Source organism: Lactuca virosa, chromosome 8 (assembly GCF_052849685.1).
Source record: "Lactuca virosa cultivar CGN04683 chromosome 8, Lactuca_virosa_CGN04683_v6, whole genome shotgun sequence".
Taxonomy (NCBI): Eukaryota; Viridiplantae; Streptophyta; class Magnoliopsida; order Asterales; family Asteraceae; genus Lactuca; species Lactuca virosa.
Window position 1 is genome coordinate 269,024,865 of NC_136433.1, and position 25,459 is coordinate 269,050,323.

A 25,459-nucleotide genomic window follows, 5' to 3' on the forward strand; every position below is an offset into this window, starting at 1 on the left:
TGTTATTTTAGTATTTCTTTTATTCTGTCTACTTTCTGTGTTTGTATGGCTTGTTTTTCATATATTGATTATTGTTTATAATTTATATGTATAAAGTGTGCTTTTATTATATGCTTTCTTTTCATATATTGATTCTTTGTTTCTAACATGATTCAAAAAAAGGTAGTTGTTATCTATATACACTTAAGGAATTCATAGTTGTTTGTTTTAGTAGTCATAAATATGATTGTAGATGTTTATTTTGTTATCCAAGGTAACCTAAGTTATTATTCATGTTAGAAATTATCTTTTATAATTATTGTAATGATAAGAATCTTTTACAACAATTGTTTTTTTTATTTCTTAATGTTTGTTTTTATATTTCTAATTCCCTTATAACATCATTTTCCTATGTGTTTTATTCATATGTAGTTGAATCAAAGAAAATGAAGAGATTAGCTCTTCAAAAAGATGCAAAAGACAATATTGTTGATCTTTCTTCTAATAGAAAGGCTTCATTAAGGTCCAAGTCTTTTGTAGATATTTCATCTTCTTCTAAAGGAACTTCATCAGTCAAAGTTGTAAAAGTCAATAAGGTTTCCAAAGTCATTACAAGTCTAAATGAAGATGATGATTTTGTTTATGTTCCTGTTGTTGCCCAAGTAAATGTTAAGAAGACTGAAATTGTATATAGGTATCCTGCAAGTTTAATATCTAGTATATACAGAAGCCTTAATGATAATCAGAAAGATGCGGTTAAGGAAATAGGGTCTAGATTTGTTGAAGACTTTGTGGTTAAAAATATTTCTAGGGAAATCTGTTCGTGGGTTCTTGAGAGATATGATGAAAAGAGAAATGTTCTTTGTATCAACAATAAGGATATTCATATTACTAGGAGAGGTGTGCATGACATATATGGACTTCCAATGGGTGATATTTCTATGAAAATTCCTAAGAAAAGTCGTTCTGGGATTGTTGTTATTAAAATTGGAGGAATCAGTTTTTCTATTTCTAGGATTAGGCTTCCTAATCTCGGAGACCTTTTAGAAAAAAGCACTGATTCAGGTTTTATGTTTTTATTGAATTTTTTGGTTGCATATGTGACCATCATGGTTGATGGTCCATCTATGGGTACATGCAACCAAATTTTTTTACAAAATTTTGATGAAGAAGTGGCTTTGTAATTGATTTTTTAAATCTAAGCAAAAAGTGGTTGAAATTTGATTCAGATTCAATTCATGTCAAGAATCCTCAATACACTAGTCCTGTTGCATTTTTAGAGGTAAGTTTAAATTTTATATTTTTTTAATTATTTTTTCTCAATTTAATTATTAATTATATTTTGTTTTCATGCTATGTAGTTATTGTATCTTTGTTGCACAAAGTCATCTTCAGAGTCATTCGAAAGGGTATATCCTGCATCATCTTATTGGTCTCCAATTAAAGTTAAAGATAAATTGAAGAAGCATATAATGATGGAGGTTATGAAAAAGTTGAAGTCATCCAAACATATGAAGAGTTTGTTGATGATTAAATAGTTAAAGATTCAGAAATAGAAACATGTTTATATTTTTTTTTTCATTTTTATGAAATATTTTTATTTTTATAATCTTATTTAATTGTTTTTTTTAATATTTTAATTTAATAAAAAATTGTTTTTTATATTTGTAGATGAAGAACAAATTAGTCTTGCTAATATTTTAAGAAGAATAATGGAAAAGAAAAAGATGAAAGAGAATGAAGAAAACAAATATGTTTTTATGAAAAAGAAAATAGATAAGAAAAATATGAGAAAAAATATTAATTTGAAAAACATGAATAAAAGTTCAAAGAAAAAATCTGAAGCTCAACAAGTTGAAGGTAATTTGTTTTTTCAATTAATTTTTATGATTATTTTCCTTTGTAATTTATTACAATTTTTATTGTTTTGGATCATTCTGAAAAAGGAATAAATATTGTTCACGAGAAATCAATTGAGAATGAAGTTCCTACTGTTTTGGATATTGTTGACAAAGGAAAAAAAGTTGTTAAAGATAACATAAAGGAGAATCAAGTGAGAGACATTGGTAAGTTTTATTTATTTTTTATTTATATTTTATTTTTATTTACTTTTATATTTTGAATCAGTTCATATTTTTGTGAATAATGCTGATAATGAAAGAAGTTTGTTCAAGAGAACATAATTGATGATGAAATGAGAAATGATGGTAAGTTTTATTTTTTTTAAAAGTTTTTAATATATATTTTGAATTGTTTTATTTGTTTTTGATAAATATTACAATGTGAATGAAGATTGGATGGATAGCAGTCATTCTGTTCCTCGATTTGATATTATCTTTGATGGTTCAAAGTCTTTAGAGGTATATATGTTTTTGCAATATGTTTTTGAATCATATTCTACTGGATCATTTTCTTATCATCTTTTGATTTTAATATTATTTTTTAGGATTTTAAGGAGAAAATCGATTTTTTGTTTAAAATTTATAGTTATTTGAAGTCTACCATCGATCATTGGATCAATCGTGCTTGGAATCAGTTCCCAGACAACAAAGAGATTTTGGAGTATGCTGATAAAAGAAATGTTGAATTTAACAAACTTCATCAAAATATTGTGTTATCTTGTGGTCCAGAAGTAAATCAGAAGGTTGAAGTTTCCAAGGATTTTTCGAATGTTGAAAAACAAAATGAAGATATTCAGCTTCGTCAGGAGTTAATAGGTTTTCAACTTGATCAACTGTCGATGACATAATTTTTGGATCATCCTAGGGTTCAGGAGCAATTGGAGGTGTTAATGAATTCAAATGAACTTTTGGAAGATCATAGTATTGAGCCAAGAAAAATATTGAGTCATCCAATTATTTCAAATCAGTTTCTTGATCCTGATGCTATTATTTCAAACCCTTTAGGAAAGCCTTCTCCTGTTTGTTCTGACAATGCTTTGGTTATTGGTGAATCTTCTACAAGCATTGTAGGTCAAGTTGTTAGATTCAAACATGTAGGGGTAGTTGAAAATTTGTCTAAGGGGAATTTGTTGGATTCCGACATTGGTTTAGATGCAGGTTTTAGAACTCCAAATGATTTCCTCTTAATAGTTCTGCAAAGAAGATTAAGGAACCTGTCATTTTTTCTCCAATACCAATTCAGTCTTATAACATCAATGCCACGCCAGGTAGACCATAAAGAGATCTACAACCTGCTCTAGCACTTTGTTCACCTTATCATAAAAAAGAAGTTGATACAACTGAACGCGTTTCACGTTTGGAAGAAAGGGTTGCGGGTTCTTTGTTTTTGGCTATGCGTAATCCCAGCTAATTCCTTATTGATGTTTTTTTTATAATCTTAATTTTTTTATCTTAAAAGTTTACTATATGTTTTTATAATCTTAATTTTTTTAGGCAAAAAGTCTATGAATCTGCCAATGGATTTGCTGGTATAAGATCTGTGATGGAGTCTCTCATACCAGGTTGTAGGATTCACAGAGGTATTATTGATTTATGGTTTGCTTTTCTGAATTATCTTGAAAAATATAAAGGGCACACTACTCCTTCAAGGTTTTTCATGCCATGCTCACTTATAGTATGATCCGTATTGTTTTTTATTTTTTTTATTTATATTTTATATTTTCTAATTTTTTTCATTTTGTTAGACAAATATTGTTTTCAAAAAGACGGATGGTATTAATGAACAATTTGCAGACATAATTCAAAGTCATTTGGAAAAGTATATATATATATATATATATATATATATATATATATATATATATTACTTTTTAACATTTTATTTTTTCAACAGGTATTCTTTCCTATTCTTTGGAAAGAACGTTATTTTTTTATTGTTTTTGATTTAATCAACGGAAAGATAGAAATGATTGACAACAACATGACTACAAGGGGGATCCCTACAAAATATCGGGGTTTTCTTGATAATTTGGTAATTACTTTTTTGTTTTATATTTATTTTTTGTTTTGTTTTTTTATACTAATAAAAAAGTTGTTTATGCAGAAGACAATGTTTAAATAATATTTGACTATTTTGGACCATCCTAGAGTCAATTCATTCAAAATAATGAAGATGGAAAAGTTTCAGATGGACTGGCAGAATAAAGACAATGTTGTTGACTGTGGGTTATTTCTGATGAGACACATGGAAGTTTATCGTTGTGGTGGAGTGGAGAAGTTAGATGTTGATTTTGTGCCTGAGTGTACCAGTCAAAAGATGCAATTGGCTGAAATAAGGAAGAAATATGTTTGTAAGATGTTGGTGTCAGACGTGAATTTGTGCAAAGCTTCTTTTGTTACAACTCTTGAGGATTATAATAATCTAATAAGCTACAAGAGGAAGAAGATTTACACTTATGCTATGAAACAAATGTTGGTTTATAATGATGCTAAGGAAGTCTATATAAGTATACTTGTTTGTTTTATGTTTAAAATTTATATGTATATTTTTTTGAATGATCACCATTATATGGTAATCTATGATTCACTTATGATATGATACAAAATTATATTTTATAATGTTTTTGATTCAAATTATTCATAAAAATATAATTGATATTAACAAATATTTCTTTATTCCGCTATCATATATAAATAATATTATACTATTATTTTTCTCGTGGAGACATCCTATTAAAGAGACTTTAGCGACACTTTAAGTCAAATACTTTCTTAGTTAAAGAAAAATAACATAGAAAAATGTTATGTATGTTAGTATGTGGTCCAACATGTTTTTAAGCCTTGTCCAAGTATAAAAGTGTCAAGGTCGTCGCCTAATATGTTTTTACGATAAATACCATTATAGTTAATTCAAAATTATATAATTTTTTGAACCATATTTTATTCATAGTTTGATGATGCAATTTCATTGTTTCAAACCTTTATTATGATTTTATAAATTAAATTCCTTACATTATATTAAAAATGTCATGTATAAAGTCATGAATCAAAATTGTTCTTATTCCACTAATATTTTTTAATCTTTAATAATTTTTATGTTAAATAACTATTTTTTTTAAATCAAACTTTTTGAATAAAAAAAATATAGGGATTCAAAAGAAATTATCATTTATAACACCATTTAATTTAAAGCAAATTGCATATTTATTTGAATAAAATATTTAATCTTATTAAAAACTTATAAATGATATTTTGGATCAAAAATTTATATAAAAAATCAAAAAGAACTTGCTATTTTGAACATCATTTTAATCAAACCATCAAACAATTTTATTAAAATATTTCATTCATAAATTAATGAAGCAAAATTGTTTATTTTTGTGAATCAAATTTCAGATCTTGTTAAAAAATTTATATCTATAATTTTGGATGAACAATTTTGCATCAAAATTATAAATATAAAAAGATTCAGAATGATTTTACCATTTAGAACATTATTTTATTTAAGCATTCAAACAATCTTATCAACTACTTTATAACTCATATTTGAATCAAATTGTTTGAATCAAAAATATAAAGGTAAAATGATTTCATAAGAACTTAATATTTAGAACATCATTTTATTTAAAACATCAAACAAACTTATTAATCAGTATATAGTCTTTTTGTTAAAAATATATAAAACAAATTTAATATCTATCAAACATTAGATATCGCGCCTTCTGTTGCGAATTTATGGCAATTACGTGCATCATGTTTTCCACTTGTGTCTTATTTTATGTATTTACCACATTTATGACATTTTCTCCCATAATTATTAGCTTTTTCAGCAGCAATCTTCTTCTTCCCCTTCATTCTTTTCTTTGTTTTTCGAACACATTTGTTATTGATTAATGTACGAGGTAATATGTTTACTTTATCCTTCTGTTCGATACCTATCAAAGTCTCAATAACTTCCGTGTTTTTCATTGATTTTGCATTTTTTTTGTTTCATTGTCAACCTTTGTCATCTTCTCATTCATTTCATCTCTGAACAAGATCAATTTGTCAAAATCATTCACCAGCTATTAATGCAAAACTCCATTGCAAATTCTAATTCCCATATAACATATTGAATTTTTTTTTCGTATGGATATTTGCTATTTTAAAAGTATCCATGTATTGTGGTACCACATCTTTTGTCCATCTTTTTGTCAAATATGCTTTTGGATAACTCTCCACACTTTCCATTCTTAAAACATAGAAACAGTGTCTGCATAGAATTCCTATCAATTTAAATTTGAAGCAAGAACAAAGAAGTTTTTGATCCGATTTAAAAAGGTTAACCTTTAAAAAATAGTAAATAGTCAATATAAGTTAATATACTATGTGTAATATAATTGTAATTTATAATGTACCTCAAATTGGCCATGATGTTTTGAATGTTTGTCTATATCTTTTATTGTGAATGTTTTCAATTCTTCTGATTCTTCTAATATTATTGACGTGCAACTAACCATTGATGCAAGAATCTATGATTGAATATAAAAAAAACATTTCTTGTGAAGAATTCAACTGCTTCAACTTCAAGTTTTAATCCAGTTTTAAAATCCGGTTTTGTGTATCTTGAATCATGATCATTTTTTCTTTGAATGCATCTTTGTCCTTCTAATGCAGTATCATAATGAGTTATAAATTCAATCAAATGCAAATCTGAGTTAGAGAGTAGTCCATATAAATAATTTCAGCTTCAGATTTTGATGTAGTCCTCATCAATCCAGAGAATGTGCATTCTTTGAAATAAGAAGGAATCCATAAATCTCTCATTTTGTACATCTTGTTAAACTAATCGCTTTCATTTAAGTGAAACTCATCCATTAAGTTTTTCCATGTTGATTCAAAATCTTTTTTGAGTATTGTTTCATTCCAAATTAGATCACTCAACTTTTTCAAACATCCGTTTTTGCCATATGACTTCCCAACTGCATACATATATAAAAAATTAAAAAAACATTTATATTAAATAAAAAAACATTTTATAATTTTATACTAACCTTGTCAGTAAATTTTTGTGATATGTGCCACATACACAATCTATGTCTTGCACTCTTGAATACAGTTGGTACTGCTTGTAAAATTGCAGCATCTTGATCTGTCACAATCACATTTGGCTCTTTGATAATTGCTTTTTTGAAAGCATGTAGTAGCCATGAGTAAGATTCAATTCTTTCACTTGAAAGTAACCCAACTCCAAAAGTTATGCATCGTTTATGATTATCTATACCAGTAAATGGTACAAAAATCATTCTATATCTGTAAAACAAAGAAAGGACAATTTTGTTTATTCAAATTTTTAGTAATGATGCAAATTATTTATTTAAAATTTTTAGTAATGATGCAAATTATTCATTTAACGTTTTAATATTATTAAAGTAGTGATCCAATTATTTTTATATATAGAATTTTAAAAATATAATTATATTGTTGATAGATTAATATTTCATAAAATTAATCATTCTAAATACAATGATTCAAAAATATAATTTAATGACTTACATACTATTTATTTAAATTTGACCTAATTTAAAATAATCATTAAATGATTCAATAAAAAATTATTAATATTCAAAATTTTCCTAAATGATTCTATATTAATAATGATTATAAATATGATGATTCAAATGATAATTACATTAAAAATTCAATTGATTTTTGAATCTTCTATTTTAAAATTTATATTAAAAAATCTAATGAAAGAAAATTTTAATAATTAAAAATAATGATCTACTATTCTAATATTTGTTAAATAATTGGAAAATATAAGTAAATTATGGAGTCACTTACTTCTTTGTTCGGTAAGTTGCATCAAAACCAATAACATTTCCAAAGGCAAAATAGTTTCAAAAATATTTCATTATTATTGTTGATAGATTAACATTTCATAAAATTAATGATTCTAAGTAGAATGATTCAAAAGTATAATTTAATGACTTACATACAATTTATTTAAATTTAACTTAATTTAAGATAATCATTAAATGATTCAATAAAAAAATTATTAATATTCAAAATTTTCCTAAATGATTCTATATTAATAATGATTATAAATATGATGATTCAAATTATAATTACATTAAAGATACAATTGATTTTTGAATCTTTTATTTTAAAATTTATATTCAAAAAATCTAATGATACAAAATTTTTATAATTAAAAATAATGATCCACTATTCTAATATTTGTAAATTAAATAATTCGAAAATATAAGTAAATTATAGATTCACTTACTTGTTTGTTCGGTAAGTTGCGTCAAAACCAAGAGCATATCCAAAGGCAGAATAGTTTCAAAAATATTTCATTATTATTTTTCATAGATTAATATTTCATAAAATTAATGATTCTAAATACAATGATTCAAAAATATAATCTAATGACTTACATACTATTTATTTAAATTTGACCTAATTAAATATAATCATTAATTGATTTAATAAAAAAATTATTAATATTCAAAAATTTCCTAAATGATTCTCTATTAATAATGATTATAAATATGATGATTCAAATTATAATTACATTAAAGGTTCAATTGATTTTTGAATCTTTTATTTTAAAATTTATATTAAAAAAATCTAATGATACAAAACTTTTATAATTAAAAATAATAATCCACTATTCTAATATTTGTAAATTAAATAATTCAAAAATATAAGTAAATTATGGAGTCACTTACTTGTTTGTTCGGTAAGTTGCATCAAAACCAAGAACATCTCCAAAGGCAGAATTGTTTCGTTTTGCTTCTTCATCCGCCCAAAACAATCCAGTCAATTCTACATTACTTCCAACACTATAGTCAAATGAAAAATCTTGTAAATAATCCTTTTTCTTCTTCAACTTATCTATCACAAAATCTGTATCTCTTTCTCCAATAAATTCAATCTAATCGCTTTTGAAATTTTTTTTATATGTTCCTGTAGCTCCAATATTCTCAAAACCATCCCTGGACTCTTTCATGTATTTACATGCAACACTTGGTCCCATGTTCACATTTGACATATCATATATGATTTTCTTTAGTAAAAATGTGAGTCTTCTTTTAGAATTTTGAAATTTTTTATCTTCTACATGAACAAACATATGTGTATGTTCTTCTTTAAGCTCATATATCTGCCATACATTATTATTGCTGACCTTCATTCTCACATATGCTTCAAAATTTACTCTAATAGAAGGTCTTCTGCGTTTTTTTTTGTTGTTTGAATCTATTAGAGTATCATATGCAAATTTCTTTTTTGATCCTTGCCTATTACATACTATGTATCTTCTTCCATAACCTTCTACTCCTTTTACTGTCTTTGTAGATCCTATTCTTGTTTCAGAACCACTTTTCCTAGCATATTCTTTATAAAATGCTAAACCATCTTCAAATGTAGGAATATTTTGTCCCTTATAAGGTCTCATATCTACATCTGGGATCAAATATGTTATTCCATTAATTATTCTCACAATTGGATCACGTATAGAATATGATGAAGATTCAACATTCCCTGATGAAGATCCAATCTTTGCTGTCATAGAACCATTGTTAACAATTCATAAAACATTGTACATTAAGACATATTTTCAAATAAACAATATCTTTTAATAACAAAATTACCTTGATCATTACTTTCTGAATTTGTTGTTTTATTTTTTCTGCTTTCGGCATCATCAACATGCATTGTACATTCTATATTTGCTGAATGTTGATCCATAACTTGTTTTTGACCTAATATTAACATAGAACCTGATATTAACACGATTCTTATATATATATATATATATATATATATATATATATATATATATATATATATATATATATATATATATATATCATTTTTTATATTTGATTAGCCTTTTGTATTAGTCAATTTCAATATTACTCATCATATTATCAATAAAAAATTGAAAACAAATGTTTTTCGTACATTAATTACAACGATCTAAAGTTTTTTATGAATAAAAATTTGATTTTTAACCTAATCATAAAACAATTCCGTATATGAACAAATGTTGTTATAAATCATGTATTTTCAATCGTAATTTATTTAACTATCGATGAGTGGAGATTTAAATCGAAGTCTTTACAATAAATTAGATTTAATCATGTCAATTTCAAAGATGATTTCGTTAAAATCGTAACTGATTTATCGTGTTTTGATACAGAGCATTACAAATCGGCAGTAATGTATCTTTTTTTAGTTCGAATCTAAGCTAATTTTGTGTTATGTAAATCTAAATTGCAGAGTTTCAGTAGAAATCGATGATAATTTCAATTTAACCTGATTTCAAATTCTAAAAGAACTTGAATGATGATTGAAGCAAATTTTTTCGTTTTTTGAAACATAAATTCATGATTATTAGTAAAAGATAAGTTTTTGATCTAAATGTAACCTGATTCCGTATGATTAGTATCGAATATTGAAGATTTTAGTAGAAAAAATCTCGATTTCGTCGTTCTTCGAACTAGCTTGATGATCGGAGGAGTAGACTACCTGATAGCTAATGACATCGTCGTCGGTAGTTATAGGGCCCATCGATATGTTGTCTAGCATTAGCAGCCCGTTTTTTGGACCTAAATATCCTTAATGAGCTTGATTGGCCATAGTTAGTCCTCGCCGTCCTCACTGAAAAAAGAGTCCTCACCGGAACCGGACGCTATATATATATATATATATATATATATATATATATATATATATATATATATATATATATATATATATATATATATATATATTATAGGAATTGAAGTTTTGTGAAAATTTGAAACCCTTTTATTTTGGGATTTAGAGGGAACTAAAATTGAGGATTAAATTTCATATAAAGGTAAAACATTTTAGGTAAAAAAATAAAATATTAATACTCCAGCATCCTTTAAACTTCTATACTCCAACGATTGGGATTTCCTCCTAGTCATATAACGAGAACAATCATCATCAATATACCATTCAAATTTGTACTGTTTGTCACGATTTACCTGCAAAATTAAATTAATTTAGGAACCCAAACCATCTTTGGCCCTCGTGAGATTTTGAATTTAAAATTAACATCAAGAAAAATCTTGGTTTTTTCAATGCAAAATGATTTCTCAATTGAAACATTATTCACATTCTTCACAATTTTATAAACTTGGGTTTTTGTATCACAAAGATTTATAAGTGATGTTTTTCTCTGAATAAATGCTTTTGTTTATGGAATTAAGCTTCTTAAAATTTTCTTTTATTCTTTCTTTTGTTTTGACAAATCGTTCTTTAAAACAACATTTGGATTTGAAACACCATTCTTTTGAACAAATGATTGTTTTGAATCAATTTTCTTTGAAAAAGTGTTTGGCTTCTTAACAATTATGTTTAATTTAACACTTTCTTGAATAAAAAGAGTTTGGACCAAAATAAGATTTTGTTTTTGCTACTTATTTTGAAAAAAAATTCTGATTAAGAGACCTTGATGGATTGTTAGAATTTTGATTTTGAACATGAGATGACGAACAAGAACAAGAACAAGTAACAATGTGAGATTTAACAGAATTTGTTGTCTCATTCTTTTGTTTCCAAAATTTATTCCTTTCTTTCAAATTCGTTTTGAATCTCGCTTTCCTCTCTTTAATCTTTTCTTTTTCTTTCCTTATTGTTGTGATCAAATAGAGTTTTTATCTTTGACTTTCCATTCCAATCATTCATCACATAATTTTTCTTTGAAATGGATTTGACATCTTGAACCTCAGAATTTTCTACAAAACTTTGTTCAACAGAAATTACATTCAATGGTTCTAAAATGTATCTACCTTTTACTCTCAATGATGTTTTCTCAGAAAGTCCTATTGTGTCCTCACTATTATTTATAGGTTCATACCAAACATGAGTCTCACAAGAAGCATCATTATCAGTTTTCACTATAGAAGTCAAGTCATTAGCGATCGATTTGTCCAGTCCTTTCATAACAAACACTTGATTTCGGGTACTTTGGACTTTTGGAAAAACAACAACCTTTTCTTTTAACTTTTTGATACCATCATTCACAACAAATTGTTCAAAGTCAACTGAATCTTCTAAAATCAAATTCTTTTTTGGTTTATCATTAGATATCACATAAGAAGAACAATCAACCTCATCTTCAACAGATATTTCACTTATTACACTTTCATCATAATCAAAATTGATTTCACCATTAGGACATTCTTCTGAATTAAAATTCTTGCACAATCCATCATATTTTTCAATTGAGTTCCTTTTAATTTGATGCTTATCATCTTCAACCAACACATTTTTCATCATTTCCTTTATGTTCTTAATTAGATTCCAAAAATTCTTCATCCTTTTCTAGACCAACCCTATAAGCATCACATAAGGATTCATCATAATAGATTAAAGATTCACATTAATAACATACAATATCTATTTCATCGTGCTTGAATTCTAAAAATGGAAGCACTTTTTTGTGCTTATCTTTAGCAGTTTCGCAGTTTATATATAACTGAGTAATGTATCTATAATGACGTTTAGCAATCAGACAGAAAATGTTTCTCTGTTTCATTAGAGTTTTATTATCATTGTTTAAGATACAACTATCATCTTTAGATCTCCTAATATCTAGGTCCAACTTCTCTATTTTAACTCTTCCCTCATCATTCTTAAAAATGACACCTACAAAGATTATCATTAAGATTAGATGCTTTCAATTTATTCCAACTTAGACATTCACTTAATTTAGAGATACTTCTTGCAATTCGTGGTGAGATACTGATGTTTCTTCAAGAATACCAACCAGATCTCCAACAAAGATTCCCATATCAGCTTTGAAATCTTCCTTTAATTTATCAAACTTTCCCCTGAGCATCACCGAAATCTCCTCCATACTCCTAAATTCACAAGATTTCTAGAAAGGTAGAGGCCTTACTCCTTTGGCACTGAGCTCGTGAGAGAAACTTTTAACACAAAATTACTTTTATTTACCACATAGCGTAATAACTAACATTATTATAGTTTTGGTGCCATGTATACTTTGACCAAAAATTGAATAAAAGTGGTCAGTAGATAATAATCAAATAAAATAATTTTTTTAACCATTTACATATAATAATTTTAGTTTTTTTTTATATATATTTTTAATATAATTGTTAGATCAGAAAAAAAAAGTTCGTCTATATTTATTGGTTAGTGGGCAAAAATTAGCCATAAATATATAATAAAATGATTGTAATAGACACGAAAATAATAAAATTCTTTTTATGAGCATTCACTTATAATAGGTTGATGAATGGAATTTTGTCTTATATTATATATATATATATATATATATATATATATATATATATATATATATATATATATATATATATATATATATATATGCTATACTATAACAGAGGCATATTTCTATGTTCCACATTGATTTGAAACCCCATGTCTTTTCATATTTTTCAATGACTTTTCATTGTCTTTTAATAACTATTATTAATTATTTTAACATCAAACATGCTATGTAAACTATTACACATGACTTTAGTTTCTATATTTCTCTCTTTAGTTCTTAGTTTCTTAAAATGCTTCTAGCCCTAAATGTCTATGCAATGTGTTTATGAAATGTTGCTAACTCCAAGAAACATAGTTTATGAAGATCAACCCAAAAATAGGTAATGTAAAACTGTTGAGAGAATAACTTATGATAAAGAGATTATGGTGCATAATTTTAAGTTAATCTCATGGATCTTAATAAAATTTAACAATAATAAGTTAGCGAAATTATAAAGGAAATATAAGAACAACATACAATCTAAATATAAGCAAGTCAAAAGATACTTGTTGAATCATAACATGGTTTGCAATCAAACACAAGGTATTCAGTGATGATCAATAAAGCATAAGATATTGGAGATTAGGAGACTTGTATTTCAATATGAGAAAATTACAAAAGAAGTAAGATTAGACACACTCCTATCGATCAACAAGATCGTCTATTTATAGGAGAAAATAGTGCATGTCTACAAATGGATAATACAAAAGTAATACTGATATAGACGTCCATGCTTCCCACACCTGGAACTAACAAAACCAACCCAACACACTTTGTTAGGAAAACTTGATCATTACATTGACACTTTGGTATCACTAAAGACAAACTCCGGTCAACTCTTCGCTAAGTCTCCTTTAGCATCTACGGTCTTCATGCATTCTCCGGTATATCACAACTAGCAACTCTTCGGCACAAAACATATCTTCACTTCTTCATCAATTCAGTTCTTCGCATCCACAATAATTATTTTAGTTGCCGAAGGTCACTTTCATGTATCAACAATTTAACCCCAAGTGACCTCGTAGCTAATCTTCTTCGCTTGTCAAGTTTGAAAAACTTGATAAGGAGCCACCATAATTTCCTCACAACGAACACCCATTTGATTCTTCTTATGATTTGAAGCTTCACTTCATCGGTAGTGAATTTCGATTTTTCAGTGAGCTTGAGGATATCTTCTAGCTGTTTCTTGTTGAATCTGTGAAATGATTTTGCGGGAAGGAAATTCTTTTTGGTATCCTTGGCAGTTCTAAAGATGATACATAGATTAGGGTAATTGTACATATACAACTTATCAATTCACAACTAATTAATTATCACTAATTTAATTTTAATACTGTAAACTCATTTGCAATTTTAAAAAAAGCGTTTCATTGCCAATTTTCACATAAAATATATACTTCATTATTGAATTCCAACTAATTAGCAATAATTAATTTGATTTGAAACATATTAAATTTTCACATAAAATATATATATTGATTTGAAACATATTAAAATTTTAACTTCCAACTAATTAGCAATAATTAATTTGTTTCTTAGTACATTAAACTCATTTATTGATTTGAAACTTATATAATTTATCAACTTTCAACTAACTAACTATGTAAATTTTCCTTTTTAATAATTAAACTAATTTGTAATTTTAATTTTAATTGCAACTCTTCAAAGCCAACATTCAAATATATTTATATTATTGATTTCTTTTAGCATATTGGCTGCACAACTCTTCAAATTCCAACTAATTAAATAATATGATTTTAGTACATTAAGCTCGTTTCTAATATTAAATTTAGTACTAACTATTCAACTTTCAAAATAAAATATACTTAAATTTATTGATTTATGTCAAATAAACATGAAAATGGTTCAAAGACTATTTTTAAACATTTACAAAATAATATAGGGTTAAAAATAAAATGTAAATCGAAATGTCAAATTAATAAAACGTTAAATAAAAACTATTTTTTGCAATAATGATATTTTCCTAATTAACGACAACTTTAGATTAAATAATTTAAAAATTATATTATGTATTTATGTTGCATTGAAAACAATGTTGATATTTGAAACAATAATCATGATAAAAGAAATTAATTTAATTATTTTCATGTATAACCCGCATATAAAAACAATTAAAATGATATAGTTTTAAAATATCTTTATATTATCATATATTTCTAATAGAAAAAATATCATAAATGGTCCCTGTGGTTTTTCCAAATCTGAAGTTTAGTCCCCGTGGTTTAAAAACATCATAGATGGTCCCTGTGTTTCAAAACTTTTGACGATTGATCCTTATTGCTAACTCCGTTAAGTTTTGTCCGTTAACTGAAGGGCATTTTCGTCATTTCACTACCACAGGGACCATTTATGATGCTTTTTCTTTTCTTTTTTTTTTTAAAAAAAAAAAGAAAAATTAAATATGATTATTTAATATATAAAATCTCTCTCTCTCTCTCTCTCTCTCTCTCTCTCATCAAACCTGCACTTAAAGAACACCCACCACAAAAAATTTCACTTCAAAGCTTCAATCAACGAAGCTTGATAATCACCGATCACTACCCTCAGCTTTGTTTTATCGCCGGATAAACAACCACCGGAAGCACCACAATGGATCGATGGAAAACCCATATCGATGTTTTTCTTCATCTAGGCTTCCCTCACTGATATGGGTTTTGGTGTCCTCCTTGTCCGAATTTCCGATGGAGACGATGTCCTCCTTCTTGTTGTTGCAAGTTCCTCATGCTTCGGATCACCAATACATCCTTCTTTTCGATCTCAAAAAAATCCCCTGTCAATTGATTCTGCTTTACAGAGAAAACATAATTCACCGAATTAAACTTTGAGAGGAAGTGTTTCTGATTAAAATCTTCAATGAAAGTGTTGTGAATCCACTGAACGGAGCTAAATCTGAAGTGTAAAATCAATGGTAGATATGGAAATATCGAGAGAAGTTAGAATACACTTATAATCAGCAATGTCTTCAATCGATTTACAATGTAAAATCACCTTTTCTGGAAGGATCGTGGGAGGATAGGTAGAGGACTTGGAAGCACAAGAATGTGAGGAGTGGAATCAGGTAAAGGGAACAATAATGGATAGGCAGAGCACTTCCGATTCCTTATGTCTGTATCCATATCTCTTACAATTTTCGCTTATTTTAATTCCAACTCCTTAATTTCATATTCCTATCTCTATACATGTTTATCTATTTGCTGAATTGGATGTCTCTGGAAAGAAAATTGGAAGTGTATACTTCCAATGGTGATAAATCTTAATAAATAAATCAGAAAATGAAGGAGGAGAACAATGCACTCCAAGTGCTCGATGAAACACCTGAAAGAAAAATACCTTCACAAAACTGAAAGTGTCTAATTTCACACCTGATGCATTCAAAGTTGAAAGAAAACATCAGACCCAGTAGCTCACAAATTGGGTAACACCACCCATTTCAAGTTATTATGCAGTAGAGAGGAGAAATCGAGATACCTCCTCCAATATAAACACAAACACATGCAGTAGAAAGTAGAAATCGAGTTCCTTCGATCATCAAATATTTTACCAGCATGAAACATGAAAGAAGGCTCGCAAGGGTGGGGTTGGAGGAGTAATCCCAGTGTGTGTTTTTAGGAAGAACACGATGTATGTGTGTGTGAGATATATATATATATATATATATATATATATATATATATATATATATATATATATATTAAATAATTATATTTAATTTAGAGAGAGAGAGATATTAAATAATTATATTAATTTTTTTTAAAAAGAGAAAACATCATAAATGGTCCCTGTGGTAGTGAAATGACGAAAATGCCCTTCTGTTAACGGACAAAACTTAACGGAGTTAACAATAACGACCAATCATCAAAAGTTTTGAAAACACATGGACCATCTATGATGTTTTTAAACCACGGGGGATTAAACTTCAGATTTGGGGAAACCACAGAGACCATTTATAATGTTTTTTCTTTCTAATATTAAAATATTTTATATCTACTAAATAGTAAAATTATTATCTTATAATTCATAACAACAAAAAACTTTATTAGATTATGCGCAACGTACAAGTATTCGTCTAGTATATAACTAAAAGACAATCGACTTATGAACAATAACTTCATAAGGCAAATCCATCTATTTGGCCTAGGCTATAGATTATTACATCATCGGCTTCTATTGATACATGTTGCTTTTCTGCTTCTCCACCGCCATACAAACAAATCGTGTCAACAAGCATAGGGGTGTTTAAGATGAACAACTAAAAAAGGGAGAGATTGTCAGTGGCGGCGCGGATACGCTATCGTCTTCCTCTTCTTCCACGCCTGGTACGGCCATAGCACATCATCCACTCGAGCATTCTTAGACGTTCTGGTTCGATACTCCCTCTGCTCAGTCTAAGCAAGCCGGTTAGGGTAGTTCCATGTGCCCTATCTACACTTTCTCCTCTCTTGACGAGTTATGGAGGTATTATTTAATATCTTCTTCACGTTTCTAGGGTTTAGGCTTTACCGTTGAAACGGAAAATGCAACAAATTTCTGAATGGAGGAGCAAAAGATTATATTATATTCAAAATTATTAAGATAATTTCTTTAATCGGGGATGTATCCTGTAACGATGATACAGATCTGTAATTTATATTTTAGTAAATAGATTAATATATTATAATTTTAAACATATAAAAAAAATTGAAAAAGATAAAAAATGAAAATATTAAATTTATTTAGAAATTCGCAGATAAACCACGTGTGCTCTCATACGTTGCTGTTGTCGTTTTTGACTCTTCAATAATATTTTATTTCATTTTCACTGTACATATATAATAATTATATTTTATTTCATTTCCAGATGAATCACAACATTTATATAATGCATATATTTTTATTCAACAAGTGTATTTACTGAAATCACTCATGACTTTTGACAACAACAAAAAAAGATATAATTTGATTAATCTGAAATAATGGTAATACCCATTACCAACCATCAGATCAACAAGGAAAAACAAAGAGCAACCATGATAATTTAATTAATCTAAATGTACTTTTCTAGTCCATTATTAAAGATACGAACAAAAACCTCCATCTCGGTAGCCGAAAGACACACACCAATCTCCAGATCTTCATTTTGATCTTTGCAAGCAGCCATGGATATGGATCCATTATAATCTATCGAAATCGTTTCATGCTTTTTAGGCTTCCCCCATCCAAAATCCAAATCGTAAAACTTGAGCTTCGGTGATCCAGCAACCCCGATCATTGTTGTTGGCTTCATTTCAGACAAGAAATCTTCAAACGATCCTAAATCTTTCACGATTCCATCTTTATCAGTCAAGGTCTTATGTAAACTTTCTCCAAGCAATTTAGCAGCATTAACAAATCCTTCCTTTCCCATTAACATCTTGGTTTTATCCATGTTTCCACAAAACGTCACACAGTTGCCAAAATAAGCCGCAGGGATCGGTGGATTCAGACGTGCTCTACAATCGATGGTGAAACCAAAAAGTTCAAACTCATCGTTTCTTGATTCTGCTATGCAACTCCAGATATAACCACATGCAACTGTAAAAGATGATACATATACTAAAGTAGGCAGTTGGGTTGAAACCAATTTCTTCAACCGATTGAGGACACTTCGTGTCAAGATAACTGTCGCTCGAACTTTATCAGTTGGCCCTGAAAGACTTGGAAGTTGATACTCTTCGTTAAAAGTTTCAACCTTTGCGTTCTCGAGATAACTTTCATCAAGTTTCGGGTATTTAACAAGTCGATCATAAACGGGTAAACTCCCATGAGTTAAAAACAACTCATCTGTTCCTGATTGAGCTATCGAAGTCCAGGCCTTCAAGAAACAAAACCGCGTGCTAGCATCACCCAAGCTATGGTGATTCGTCATGCCAATAGAGAATCCATTGTTCGGAAAAAGTGTAACTTGAACGGAGAACACCGGGATTGTTATAAAGTCGGAGACTTTAACAGTGCGTTTGAGAAGAGGTACAAGATGATAAAACTTGTCACAGTCTCGTCGATGGTTTCCTGTAAGATCACTGAAATCAAGGTTACATTCTGCGAACGTAACATCGACGTAATCACCTTCAACATATCGGATTTCTGGTTTTTTATCAGGGGAAGGAAACACGATCAAGTTGCCAACGAATGGAAAAAAATGTTGAAGGGTGATTGATAACGACTTTTTCAGTTTGGGGACAACGGTTTCAGTGAATTGTGATTTAGTGATGGGGAGGTCATAGAAGAAGACAGCGTTAATAGGAGGTTGGGTTAGCCATAAGAAGTCGAAGAAAGTAAGTGGTAGCGACCTGTTGGTTACTGTGGCCGGAGGTGGCGATACTTGCGACTCTTCAAGAATAGTCAAGATTGGAAGGGAACCCATTTTGAATCAGCAGCCTCTGAATGTTTTAATGTCCCTAAACTAGTGGAGTTATATAAGGACAAGGTGACGATGAGAAATTCAAATTGGTGACTTGATATATGTGGTTGTAAACTTTTTATTTATATGGCTAACTTTATAAACTAGATTCTAGATTTTCGGATACCATAAAATTTTGGTACTGGTGACATATGGTAATTTTTTATTTTAAATTAAAAATTATGATGCAATTAGTTGATTAAACTTTTATTGTTAGTGTTGACTGTTGAATCTGTATTTAAGATTATTAAAAAAAAAAAAATCAATGTGTCATTAGTTTTGCTTTTCATATGTATTTTATTTTTATTCAATGAGAATATTTTTAGAATGGCTTACGTACGTAATACAACTTTACTATATTAAATTTACACATTTAGTTTAAAACCATCTTATTTTATAACTATATTTTTGTTTTCACAAACACCTTAATCCTGCTAATTTTGGTTTGTTAGGTCATTATCAAATAAACTATTTAACAATATATTACCATGATTTTGTACAACTTTTATTATATGTACTCTTTATTATTGTACATGGTGTGAATAACTGAAAGCGAAATTTCATAATCACAGATCCAAAGTCATGTGAAGTTTGGTGCCAGTTTTTTTCTCTGTCATGAAGTTTGGTGTGAGTTTGTGGGTACAATCTTGTCTCAGTTTTCTAGCATATGGTTTTAAAAGAATGATACTTTTAGACTTAGAGAAGTGGTAACACTTCTAACACGTTGTCATATAAAAAGTGCCGTTTCATTTTTCTTAATTTAGTATCTAATCTTTGTATTTGGTAGGGAGTGGTAATACTTCTAACACTCTATTTTTTTTTATAATTTAATTGAAGTACTTTAGTTTAATACACAAACATTTTTTATGTACAAATATTAATCAATTTTTTTTAAACCACCTAATGTAATTAAGATAATGACTTCTAACTTCCAAAGTACGAACTCTTTAATAATGACAATATATAATATAATAGAGATACAAATTTCACTAGTTAAGAACTTTACATTCAATATCTTCCCAATTGATGCATCTAATTAATTAGGAAACGACTATAACCTTGGATTAAATGAACTCGGTATTACATAAATTTATATTTTCTTCTTGGGAAAAAGCAGATTCTCACTAGAAACCAACAAAGAGGATAAAGCTAATGGTGTGCATGAAAGCTTTTACCTTTAATAAACTAAGTTGGCATCTCTATTCAACCTTATGTGAACTCTAGCATACTCGTATATATTAACTTTTTACATGTTTCTAGTTTACAGTTACTAACCCCGCAACCACCATCAAACATTACCATAAACAAATCAGAAGAAGCAAAAAAAAAAAAATAATAATAATAATAATAAAAATAAAAAAATAAAAAAGATTATTTGGACATAGAACCGTTTGCTTGATAACAAAAAACCAACACAAAAAACACACATATTATCAACTCAAAAATTAAACGAACCAAGTAATTTGTTCCAAAAATGCAGGATGTTACTGGATGTAGAAATACATTGGTAATAAGTAAAGTGATTACTAGCGCATTCACCTCCTCTCTTCTTTTATCTTTCTCTTTCATATCGTTACGCAGCTAGCGAGTCTGTCTTAGCGATGCTTGTAGCAAGTTTAATGGGAAGGGCTTTGGCGAGGGTAGCGAGCTGGAGACGAGTCCCTAACGAGGGCTACTCCCTCTATCCTTAGGGTACATGAATGAATAGAAAAAGGGTAGCGCTAGAAGAAGTTATAGCGCTACAAGAAGTGGAGGAGGAAAGGTGATGAATCACCAAAATGGGAACCACATCTAGGAACACCACATCGTTGGTGCGGTTTAGGCAGTGCGGGGAAAATGTGAAGGGAAGGTACCCCGTCCTTTCTCTCCTCATGTGATTAGCTAGCTCTATTGTATTTATTTTTATTGTTTTTAGCTTTTAATATATATAATTTATATATATATATATATATATATATATATATATATATATATAATAAAATTTGTGGTTTTTAATTCCCTACAAATAGAATATAATATTGGTACAAAATGTATTTTAAAAAATAGATAAATAAATAATGAGGGGAAGTGAAAGATGACTATTTTCTGGCTTTTGATGAGTGAAAAGTGGATGAGTGGAAATCTGACGTGATATAGAACAAGTGGGTGGTGACATATAAGTACACCCTTCGGTTTAATAGTTTGTTATAGAAGAAGCGACATCATCTTTATTCGCTTTTCTTCTCTTTCTGTTTTGTATATATTTTTATGATTTGTTGATCGTTATGATTATTGAATGATAATGGAGAATTCGTTTCCCAATTCTTTCTATTTCATCTTCAGTTCGTTCTATATGGTATTAAAGAGAGAGTTTTGATCATTCATCGTTGTTTTTCTCAATAAATTATTCATTTTTTTTTTCAAATTTCATGGCGAATTCATCAAATACTATAGGAGGACTCAATGGATCTGAAACTGAGATTTATAATCCTCCTCATCTCGATTCATCTGATAATCCAAGTAAAATCCTTGTCGCAAAAGTCTTCAATGGCATATGATTTGCTACATGGAAAAGGTCGATCGCACGTGCTCTTTCTACAAAGAACAAGATGTGTTTTGTTGATGGATCGTCCACTATTCCAAATACAAATTCCGATTCATTCCAAAATTGGAATCGAGTAAATTCAATGATAATTTCATGGATTTTGAATTCATTAACAAATGAGATCGCTAATAATGTCTTGTTTCATCAAACAACACAAGATATATGGTTTGAATTGAGACAAAGGTACGAACAATCAAATGGAGCACTAATATACCAAATTCAGAAGCAATTATATTCTATTAATCAAGGATCTGAAGATTTCTCAAGCTATTTTACAAAACTCGAGAGAATTTGGGACGAAATAAAGATCATTCAAGAAATTCCTACATGTACTTGTGCTTTGCCTCTAATTTTTCACAAATTAATTGTGGTACAACATTTGATTCAATTACTCATAGGGTTGACTGACTCATATAAAGAAACAAGATTTTAGATCTTTATGATGAATCCATTTCCTAACATTGCAACTGTTCACTCTTTGTTCATTAATGAAGAACTTTAAAGAGAAATTTCGTCTTCTCCAAATGTTGTTACTAAAGTGATGTTGATACTTGTTAGTAACAACTCTAAGAAGAATATGAGTTGTTCTCAATGTAAGAAAATTGGACATACATATGCTAATTGTTACAGGTTGAATGGAATCCTAACTAATTTCAAATTCACAAAATCAAAGAGGCCTGAATCAAATGTGAATAATGTTGCTGATTGTTCTCAATCAACTTCACCTCAGCTTCACATGAGCAAATCTTAAGCAACACAACCAACTCATCTCCAGTAAATTCGGTTGTCACTGATGGTGCTATGGCGACTGCAACTAATTTCATTGATTCTTCCGGAAATCATATATCATATGTTTTCAATGTTCTTGATGACTCAAAGAATGAGAAATTCTCATGGATTATTGAATCAGGAGCTACAAATCATATCTGTTTTGATAAATCTTTATTTTCTTCAATAAATAACTTATCTCAATTTCATTCACTTAATCTACCAAATTGTCAATCTCTTCTAGTATATCAAATTGGAGATGTGATAATTCATAACACAATTAAACATCATCAAGTTCTTTATGTTCCTGAATTCAAAAAAAAAAATTAATCTGTGTTGCTAAACTCGCAACTCAGTTATAGATTTGGATACTCTTTACTGATGAGTTTTGTGCAATGCAGGCCCCTTTGTCGAAGAGTTGTTTCATAATCGGCAAAAAGGTGAATAGTCTTTACATATGGGAACATTATCCTTTGAAGATTTCTACATCTATGAATCATTTTTCTAGTAATAAATCTTTAGACTCGTGTGATTAGAATGATATTGATTCTCTTTCGCACAAGAGACTAGGTCATTTACCTTTCAACAAAATAAAAATATGTTTTCACGCAAGACAACACAAATTAGATCTATAACCTAGTGAAATTAGATCAAATAATCCATTTGATTTAATTCACAATGACACATGGGGACCATAAAAAGTATCAACAAATAATGGTTACAAGTATTTTTTTTAACCATTCTTTGAGGATCATAGCAGATCTACTTGGGTTCATTTACTTAAACATAAAAGTGCATCATTCTCTATAATCCATGCATTTGTCAAATATGTTATCACTGATTTTTAAGTTAACATCAAGACAATTCGAACATATAATGCCTTTGAACTTGGATTAGGTAATGAAGGCATCATACTTTCTCAATCTATAGGAATTACTCATCAAAGGTCATGTTCTTACACTCACAAACAAAATGATTGTAGAACGACAACACGAGAATTTATTTGAAATTTCATGTGATTTATTCTTTCAATATGGGCTAGAAAACAATATTAGGGTGAATGTATTTTGATAGCAATACATATCATCAATCGTACTGCTTCTAGAGTTCTTGATACCAAATCTCTGTATGTAGTGTTGTTCAAGAAGAATCCATTGAATTATTTTGGATGCTTATGTTTTGTGTCCACATTGACTGCTCATAGACACAAGTTTATGCCCATATCAAAGATTGCATCTTTGTAGGTTATACTTCTGTAAAAAAAGGATACAAAGTTCTTGATCTTCAAAAACAAAAAAAATGTTTTGCGATATGTCAAATGTGTTGAACATAAATTTCCACATCATCATCTCATGAATTATGATGCATACGGTATTTGTCTTCCAAATGTTTTGGATTATGAAAACATGCAAGAAATTTTAGAACTAGAAGCTTTTATTCATACAAGCTTTTATTCCTTGTTCTTCATATCACACTTTTAACCAAATCACTTTTATGTGTAATCAAGTCACATCAAAGATCATTGAACCACTATTTTATCAATAAGCCAAAGGAAATCCTCATTAGGAATAAGTAATGAAAAAACGAGTTTGATGCTCTTAATGTTAATCAAACATGGGAAATTATGAAACTTCCCAAAGGAAAACGAACCATTGCTTGCAAATGGATATACAAAGTAAAATACAAAGTTAATGGTTCAATTGAGCGATATAAAGCCCAATTATTGGCCAAGGGATTCACAACAAAGGAGGTCATACACTATCACGAAACGTTTTCTCCTATGATCAAATTCAACACAATGAGAAGTTTAGTTGAACTATCTGTTAAAAGAGTTGTCAAGTTCATTATTTCGACATGAAAAATGCCTTCCTACATGGCGATCTGCATGAGGACGTGTACATGAAGTTGCCACCTGGAATGGAGAAAATGAATTCTTCGTTTGTTTGTAAACTCAAGAAGTCTCTTTACAGTTTAAAACAAGCCTTACGCAAATGGTATGATAAAATTTCTTCCGCTCTCAATATTAAAGGTTTACATCGATCCAAAAATGATCATTCTCTGTTTATTAAAAAGGATTCTTCTCCAATGATCATTGTGGCAGTATATGTAGATGGTGTGCTTGTTACATGAAATAATAATCAGGTGATTATTCTTCTGAAAGAATTTCTTGATAATCAGTTTAAGATAAAGGATCTTGGCACAATATTTTTTTTATTGGGACTAGAATTTATTGATATTAAAGATGGGTTGGTCGTTTATGAACATAAATATATAAAGGAACATTTGGATTCTAATTTGTCTCAAGATAATAAAATTGTTCCTTTCCACTGCCACGCAAGTTGAAATCTCTATATTTAGATTCTCAATCATTATCTGTTCCAACTAAATATAGAAAACTTGTGGGGAAATTAAACTTCTCCTACATACTCGACCTGGTAATGCATTCACAACTCAATTCCTTAGTCAATTTAATA

The 25,459-nt window shown here is 28.6% G+C and overlaps 1 pseudogene; it reads right to left on the reverse strand.

Annotated features, from left to right (window-relative positions):
- Positions 1-18,125: 18,125 nt before the first annotated feature.
- Positions 18,126-19,679, reverse strand: LOC145132370 (malonyl-coenzyme A:anthocyanin 3-O-glucoside-6''-O-malonyltransferase pseudogene; annotated as a pseudogene).
- Positions 19,680-25,459: the final 5,780 nt, after the last annotated feature.